Here is a 9,976-nt window from a genome sequence, read left to right as displayed (position 1 = left end):
ATCTAAACAGAGGACTGTACGATCCCTTATCTAAAGGACAGGATATTGATAAGATCAGAGTTGACAGCGTCTTTGAGAGCTACGATTGCTAATCAGATTGTGTTTACATTTTATAGTTACTAGACTTATCTAAGTGGGAGACTGTTGGATTAGTGTCTAAGACTGTAACTATATTTGGCAAGTACTTGACCTGATTATGCATGGTCCTTTTGGGTTGCCTTCACCATAGCAACTTGACAGGGTGATTTGTTAACAGAGAAGAAATTTTATTGTTAATATATTACGAGATTAATATATTAAAAGAATAATAATGTTATTTGATTAATATAAGTCATATATTAAGTGAGAATTAATTTGGTGACTTAAAAAGATTAATTGAAAAAAGGGGCATAAACTGTCAAATGTGAGATAGTTGTGGTTTGTGCCATGAATCCTTATGGATATGGGAAGAGACGATTTTATGGAGATGGATATGCTAGATATCGTCCAAGGCCTTATCTAGAAGGATCTTTGGATTGCTTTGAGGCTAAGTTATACAATTAGGGTTTAGGGTGAAACCCTGAGATTTCATAGTATAAATAGATCCCCTAGGGTGAGGGAAATCGGACTAATGCAAGGAAAGGAACCCTAGGGCCGATTTCTCACCTTCCTCGCTCTCTCTTAAATCATCTTCTTTCTAGTAGGCGTTTGTAAGCTAATAGAGGAGTGACAATTGTGACTCTAACCTCCAAGAAAAAGAAGTATCAAACAAGCAACTCAAGGTATTATTCTAGATCTGTTTTTCATATCTTATCAATTGTTTGTTTACACTAAATCTATGAATGAAAGTCTTTGATACATGCATGTTCAATTAGAGAAACCTAGATTCAAGCAATTTTGCATGTGCACATAGGAAAGTTCTTATGGCTCAAGCCTATCAATATTGTTGTGTGAGATTTGATGAGTAGATACAAGCGAGCAATGGAGTCGAATTTTGTGTGTTCCTTTTACCGATAGTGGGATAAAAGCAATGTTTGTGGGCCCCTTAATGATTTAGTGATGACACCCTATACGTTTGGCCAAGACAAGACTAGTTGATGTGCTTAATCTCAATCTACACGATATCTAGTATGGAGGAATATATGATCCCTTATATAAAGGACAGGTTGCTAATAAGATCGGAGTTCGACAGCGGCTTTGATAGCTACGATTGCTAATCAGATTCTATTTGTATTATCGTTACTAGACTTCTCCAAATGGGTGACTGCTGGATTATTGTCTAAGCCCATAACTATATTTGGTAAGTACTTGACCCGGTTGTGCATGGTCCTTTTGGGTTGCCTTCACCAAAGCAACTTGATAAGGTGATTTATGGAGAGAGAGAGAGAGAGGTTAATTATAGTTTATTAATATATTATAAGAATAATATATTAAAAGAGAAATCATATAGTTTAATTAGTATTGGCCAAGAATTAATTAAGAAATTAATTTTGTGGCTAAAAGAGATTAATTAAACTTTGGGGACTAATATTGTAATTATAAGATAATTGCATTGTGGGCTATGGATTCTTAAAAGGAAGGGGATTGGACGAAATCTATAGGAGTCCCATATGATTTCGGCCAAGGGCCTTCTAGAAAAGTTCCATGGGTTGGTTAAGGCCTAAGTAGAGAATTAGGGTTTCTCCTGAAACCCTAGCAGCCCACACAAGTATAAATTGATCCCTAGGGTTCCGAAAACGTGGCTAAGTGTTCTCTAGCATATCTTGGACGTTTTTGGTTCTCCTTCCCTCTTTCCAATATAATCCTCTTGCTTGTGGTCTTTGTAAGCCATCAGAGAAGTGATATTTGTGGCTCTAAGCCTCATGGAAAGAAGATTCAAGCCATTCTTGAAGAGGCAATCATCCAGATCTGTTCTCATATGTTAATCTCAAAATATGTATGTGTAACGCCCTGGTTTTTCACGGTACGTTCGGTTATTTTAATTTAATTATCCTTGTAACCTTGGGTTAATTTATTTAACCAATGTCTGATTTCTTATGTTATTGGACTCTTTTGATCATCTTGTAAACTCCTTTTATTGAAGTCCATGGACTATGGGCCTATTTGCAAAGTCCATCTAGTAAATAGTACTTAATGTGTTTATTGAATCATTTGGAACACACACAAGAAAAACAATCTAAACCCTCCCTCTCTCTCTCTCTAAAATCATCCTCTATCTCTTTGGGATCAAGAGTATCTAAGGGTATGTTGTTTGGAGCTTAATTCTTGTTCATTTCCAGCCTTGATTCATATTTGTATGAACCTCCTTATCATTTCTTACAACTTGATTCATAACCTTGTTCTAGTTTTATGATTTCATCTTCACTTATTATCCTTCTTATTTGATTTGTAATTGTATGTTGTACATCATCTCAAGGTCCTATCTTCACCCCATATATGGTGGATGATGGATCTAGGGGATTACATGTGGCAAAAGATCATGGAAACCCTAAAAGGGAGAATGGTGATTTTATGTGCTTTATGTTCATTTTCATGCTGATTGTTATTACAATCTTGTGGCAAAATGAAATCCTAATGATACCTAACCCTTTTTAGTACCACCATGATCATGGGGACTAAATTGAGATGATGAACACATCTTAAAATGTGTTTCAAAGGGAGAAGGATGGATAAGCCAAAAAGGAATCACGGGTGGCTACGATTCTGTTTTCCATCAGATCTGTAGTCATTTTGTAAAACTCCTATCTTGAGATCTAGAACTCAAACGGACCCCAAAACCGTTCCAAAAGTTCGCAAATTGAGTTGGCTAACATTCTTAAGAAGGCTAACCTCACTGATAAGGACTTTATCTATGGGAAAGAATGTCATCTTTGCTGTTAGGTCTGATCCGGGTCTATTCTGATATGTCATTTTGTTCTCATCATTTCTAAGGCTTGGAAAAGGATCCAGAGTGATTCCAAGATTCTATATGTTCCTTGTATCATGAATTTAAGATCTGGAGAAGATGGTGTGTTATTTCCAATTATAAATTGGTTAGAATGGATCCACACTCCAGATCAGTGGGCAGTCACCAACTTTTGCTAGTGCTGTGATTGTCCACAATGTGAATTTTATATCTGGAGTTTCGGAGATGCTTTTCATTCAATTCCAACTCTGAGACTTTCATTTTTATGTCCTTCACTTCTATTAATTTTGGTTTGGACGAATTCTACTCACAAGTTAGGTAGAATTGGCCAACATCACTTGACTGTATTGTTGTAGACAGAAGTGATACACCATTTTGTAAAATTCATATTTAATTCATCTTTTGAAGTTAGAATGAGTTCTTTATAGTTGTGGAATCCTGAGCAATCATAGTTTCCTATAAAATTTAGTTAAATCAATGTTTCTGTTTTATATTTTGGAGTAAATCCATTTTAAACAGCAGGTCTGTTTTAGAGACCTTGCTGTGATTACTCTTTTCTCAACTCATAGCTTCATTACTTCTCCTTTCTAACCTCTAGTCCTTCTTAGGTGAGGTTTTGAAGTTTGCTCAAGCTTGGTAGCATTATTTGATTCATAGCTATCCTTACTACTCACTCAAGGTGAGTTCTCTCACACCGTTGTATTGATTATTGTGTTTGCTAGTTAGCTCGTGTGTGATTATTTGAATTTATTATAAAAGCATGCTATATAAGTATTGTTTTAATTCGTACATGTGCACTGTATGTAACTAATCATGGATATAGGGACACCACCAAAGTATAAGGATTTACCGGTGCGGTGGGTAGGTAAGATCACCAACGTAATACTCATCATGAGGTGCGGTGATTAGGGCCAAGTGATACGGGATCTTCCCGGTGCGGCTCAAACCTACAAGTCCTTCTTGTATTATTGGCGTTGATTCGTTCTTTGCCCTTATTATAAAACTATAATTGGAAAATCGATTAGGGTTAGTAAATATGAATGTTAGTACAATGTTTGTGTTTGAATTCACTAAGCTTTGTGCTTACGGTTTCCTTTATAACTTTTCAGGTGTTAAGATTAAAGAGGCTAGGGCTTGACATGGAGCACCGGGACATCACTGCTAGTTATTTTTGTTGGGACCTTATTATTATTATTACTTCCACACTTATTTTATAAGATTGTTAAGTAGATGGATTATGTTATGACTATTTTAGTTGTTTTAATTTAATGTAAGATGGGTTTTAAAAGTTTAAAATTTTTGCAAAAAAAAAAAAAAAATTGGGTGTCACAATATGCTAGATCTAGGGTTTTTAACACTCGGATGAATTGCATGTACAACAGAGAAACCTAAATCCAAGCTTTAGGGTTCGCATGATCACATATGATGTTTCTTTTGTATAAAACCCATTACTTTTCCCATTTCTTTCATGTTTTAGAAAGTTTTAATGCAAGAAACACATAAAGTTGGCAACTTTATGAATTCTAAGGGTCCCTTGAGAATGATAATGTTGATATCTACAAGTTGGTTGATGATTGAGTTCATGCATCTGAGTTTTAGTGCAATTTCTTCATTTTAAAGTTAGAATGGATGGAGGACATGCATGTGCATTAAGTAAGTATTTTTATGGACCCTTGGAGTCGCATTTAGCTTCTGGAATAGTTAGGGTTAAAGAATTAATGGATTAAGGACTTGATTATTTGGATTTATGCTTTAGACCATAGTTATGACGTGACACAAGGTGTGTCACAAAATGACCATGAAAGATCCCATTTCTATTGAGTCTTTTAGGGCTTATGACGTGACATGGAGTTTTTCATGTCGTGAGGTCAACCCAAAGGTGTTGTCCGAGACCAATATTGCTGGGTTGAGTTAGTCGAGATGGAATCAAGTCAAGTAAACTCTCAGGACATGAGCAAGAGCTGGTCATGACATGAGGATCATTATTTGATATTATGGGTTATTGACTTTGATTCTAACCATTCACTTTTTGTATGGGTTGAATTTTGGTCAAACTTCTATTTTTAGAAGGAATACTTAAGGTTTATCATGTGTGGATTGTAGGAGGTCTTTAGCACCTAGTTTTTGGCGGAAAGAGCTATTAGATGTGGTCAGCATGGTATTGAGATAAGTTTTAGTCATCTTTGTGTGTTAGGTCAGTCTCCTCACTATACTTGTTGGTCGATGGCACCAATGTCGACCTGCATGATTATGTTATATAGGAAGACCAGGTGGTGGCCCGTGGTGGCCCTTGTCAATTGTATGAAAAACATGGATATGGCTCCGGGCAAATTATATGCAAGACCAGGGTCTAGACCCTGATAGTTATATGTAGGATGCTAGTTGTATTTGTGATCCTTTATTCTATGTATGTTATGCGGTATGTCGGGGAGCTCACTAAGCTTTATGCTTATATTTTATGTTTATAGTTTCAAGTATTTCCTATTTTAAAGGGAAAGGCTCGACAATACTGTACAATATCCGCCAAAGTTTTCCTCATTGGCTATTTGCGATTTTTACTCAGATGTTTAAATGATATATTCAATTTGATTGGTTTTGGAACAACTTATCTTATGGATTGTTTCTTTAAAAAAGAAAATTTTACTATGAATCTTTGGGACATTACAAAAACACTAAAAGATGCTATGCCAAGGAAAAACACATCGCACCCAGAACAATTTCATATGGTAAAATGGCTTAATCCATTATTCAATCCTCTAAACTTCTAGACTTGATCCTTAGCATTATGAATGGAAAAAGTTTCCAACTTTATACATTAAGACACTCCTGTCCATTAGATATAAACTTTAGTCACAAATATTACCTCAAATGTCAACACAACATGCATGGTTTAATTAACATGCACAAAATACCAACTTCCCAACTCCAAATGGTCCATATAATGATCTTAGGAGCTTAAAGGAAGTTGGATTCATCTCAACTTGAAGATCACCACCAAAAGGTGACCAAAAATACATAAAACAATTAATAGAAAGATCTCATGAATCAAATAGCAAGTTTGGAACTTTATACAAAAATCATCTACACTTGAGACCACCTTCCATGTAGCCAAAGAAACCTTTTTGATCTGCAAGCTTTACTAAAATACCCAAATATGCACCAAAATGGTTAAAAGACAGAGCATTAGCTCACAAGACTCAAGGGAGGATATGGTTTCTCTCAAAAAATGTTATAGGGCGGAAAAGGCTGAGAATGATAAATCTCATGAGGTTAACAGACATTAAATACTCCAATATCTCTATCAAACGAACAACCTAACAGGACGGAAGCGCTCCGCCCTATCAACATAATTGCATAGTTTATCTATTTTCAACATCGAACAATCATAACATCTTCGTTCTAAACCTGTTTCCAGTGATATTTATATATACACAAAGGTATTGACAAGCCCCATAATCGTATACAATTACTTTTGACTTAATTCACACAAAACCTAATTCATTAATACACAAAAATGTCCAAAATATCAATATTCCCAAATTACCCTTTTTGGCTCTAATATATAATTAAAGAGCTCAAATCACTTTAGCAACATTATCAGCATCTAATAATGTACAAAATCTATCCTATAAATCCGGATACATGCAGTTGACTAAATTAAGGTCCCTAATTCTGAAATACGAAACTTGTGAAAATTAGATGTTACAATTCTCCACCATTTAAATTGGATTTCGTACTCATGATTCGGCTTGAATAAAATCGTAGAACACAACCCCTTCCACAATCTTTATAGCTCCTATGATCCCCTCATTAACCAATGCAACCATAAAAGAGGTTTACGATATCATTTTGAAGCTAGGAAATGCCACCAAAACGAGCCCAATCACATGACATTACTCAAACGCAATATCCATATTTCTAACCTCAGACGATCTGAATAGTCTCCAATACAACCAATGAAAACCGAAAACTCCCAAAACTAAAAATACAAACCCAGTTGCACGGCCAACTCACTACGATGTGATAAACCAGTACAGCACAAGACACTCATCTAATATGGTCTAGAAATCATGCCCAAAAAGGATTCCAATTGACACATCTCCTCTGGATAAGTTTTCAATATCTTACTATTTCTACAAGCATATAAAGACTCGAGTTTAATATCTCGTATTCACTCTAAGCTCCAGGTCTAGCCCATGCATGAAATCATTTAATAAATCATCCACGAGAACTATCACGAACCCTAATACTAATAACTAGAACCTTTTGAAATAGTCCCTGAAGAACCAAAGATCCATGAATGCTGGCACCCAACGTATGACCTCCTTTACGTCACCATGCATTTTCCCAAAAATTCAACAACCTACCTAATGCTTGACTCAAGACTTTTGACAAATATGCCACTAATAATATTCCCATACTGCTAAAATACCAAAGGGTTGCACAAGTCCAACGAACCGATACCTAAAAGTGTCGTCCGCATAAATCATATCTACGCCGATTCATGATACAAGTTGCACCATATAATTGTTAGAATGAGAAGCTCACGACTCTAAATATCTCTTTCCACCATCTAACCATAGACATGAAGTCTCATGACCAACAACATAGTGACCTTATATGCACACGACCATTATATTAGCAACCTATATGAACATAATTAAGAACCATCCTCACACTTACTAAGCACAAAATGATCCATGAGATTCTATAACACTCAAAACCTGCCACAATCTAGGTTGTCACCGATGCAACATCAGATGAAAAACATGGACGTACTTAGCCAAAAAGTAAACAGTTGAATGCTTGTTTCAGATCGAAAATAATTAATCAAACAAGAACAATGCCATAAATTTGGACCAAGTGTTATTAGGATGTCTTACTCTCCCCACACATACACCTCATGACAACATGTGATGAATTGCCCCAATTACGCATTCCTCAGTAGAATAGACGATATATCCTAGGAGGATTGCATTCATTCTTCATTACAACCTTACCTAAAGAGGGAAATACAATCAGATCCAACAAATTGATGAAGCTCAAACTCTAATAGAAATGTGCTCATAACAAACTAAAACATGGATCTAAACCTTAAACAAGACTGAACAGATTGCTACCGATGCATAATTAGCCCAATGAAATGACTCAAAACTGGACTATGCATAGACTGTAGGTCACACATGAAAATACCAACCCTATCGACACGAAATCCCAAAACTAGACTCTACATAGACCCTAGATAACTGTGACAACCTGAAATTTATTCCGTCACTGTATCCCATTTCCATTAATATATTTTAACGGAAATGCCTAAAAAATCGAACAACATCTCTTCCACATCCGAACTTTCAATTACAAAAGAGACCTGCCAAACCTACCTACTAGAAACAACAATGCCACAACCATACAACCAAGGGCGAAAACACCCATAAATCCAGATATACCACTGATAGAACTTGAAAAACGGTTTGCACACCAACTGCACCTTCCACTATATGTGACAACCCGAAATTTCCACTTTGTACAAACTATATCACTTCAATAGAAGTTATAGCAGTCACAGTTAATTTTGAGACTTTTTTGTGTAAGTTTGAGTAATTCAGGGTTTACACTTCAGGAAATATCAGGAGAGTGGATGCACTAGGGTTTAGTGCCACTCTATTATTCCATCACTCTATTATATTAGAGATCATTTCGGGAATAAAAATATTTTCTGCCAAAAATATCTCAGGGCTATAAATAGAATTCTGAACCAAATTCATTCATTATTCGCATTTCCAACTAGAGAAAAGCCATTTTCTCTCTCACAGATCTTCGGGTTTTTTGTCCCAAAACATGAGTATCTCTTGCTAGTAGGGTTAGATAGCTTAATATGTGTTTATAACATGATTTAGATGGCTAAATCACTAGATTTAGGAGTTTACTCCCCAAGGTGTTCTTGGGCGGTAAACTCCCGAAACAATGCCTAGACCTTCCCTTGTGATATGATACTACTTTGGACCTGTATAGAAATCTATTAGGGACAAGAAAACATCAAAGAATCACCCAAGTTTGGGAGTTCACGACCCAAGATGATCTTGCACCGTGAACTCTAATATCATGCACAAAAGGGTGCTTTCAAGGCACCTAAAGCCTTAGAGAATTACTTGGAATTGTTTCCACTTAAATGAAGGACCAAAACACATCAGAATCACCCCTCAAAGTGAGTTCACGGGCCTAATAAGGTTTTTCGGCCGTGAACATCAAACAAAGGCACCAAAGTGTGCCTAAGGCCTTCAAATGCTTGGGATAAAAGTCTAAGACATATAGCACAAGTGTAAGGGACTTGAAAGCAACAAAAACACCATTCCAAGGGAGTTTGCGGCCGTAAACTCCAAAGGAAATGGCCTTGATGCCGTAAACTCCTCTAAGGAGTGTTTCTAGGCCTTAAACCCTTCCAAGGATTTAACCACCAAGTTGGAATAATTCTAGGAATCTTTTAGAACTTCAAAACATAATATACCACCAAGTTTGGGAGTTTACGGCCGTAAACTCAAAAGTTTACAACCGTAAACTCCATGTGTGAGGATATATGGAGAGTAGACTCATATATGGGGTCCTTTGGAACCCTAAAACCAAGTACCTTGTCCCACAATAGCTTAGATGCAATCCGTAGGGCTTAAAACACCTATATAAAGTGTTTATTATGTTCTAGGATGTCTTAATATTATCAATTAGTAATATAAGACTAATTGAATGCATATATGTGTGATTATATGTTCATTAGGATCGTAGTGTGTGTACAAGTCCTCACTTGACACCTAACAATCCTACACCGTCCAGTTCATCGAAATCACCATCTACAGGTGACTTCATACCCCTAATCAATGTTTTAAATGATTTTAAATGCTTTCATGGGGGGGAATACAAGTAGAAAACAACATGTTATTAAATCATATATATGTATTTTATAACTGTGTTTTCATTCATTAGAGTTCACATACTACAAAATTTGATGCATGAAATGGTTTTCCATCTTAAAATACCTTGATAACAAAATTATTAGTTTTGAAATGTTTATTAACATGACATCAAGTCACTCTTAATTAT

This window comes from Lactuca sativa, chromosome 3 (assembly GCF_002870075.4).
Source record: "Lactuca sativa cultivar Salinas chromosome 3, Lsat_Salinas_v11, whole genome shotgun sequence".
In the NCBI taxonomy this organism is placed as follows: Eukaryota; Viridiplantae; Streptophyta; class Magnoliopsida; order Asterales; family Asteraceae; genus Lactuca; species Lactuca sativa.
Note: the sequence above shows the minus strand (reverse complement) of the source record.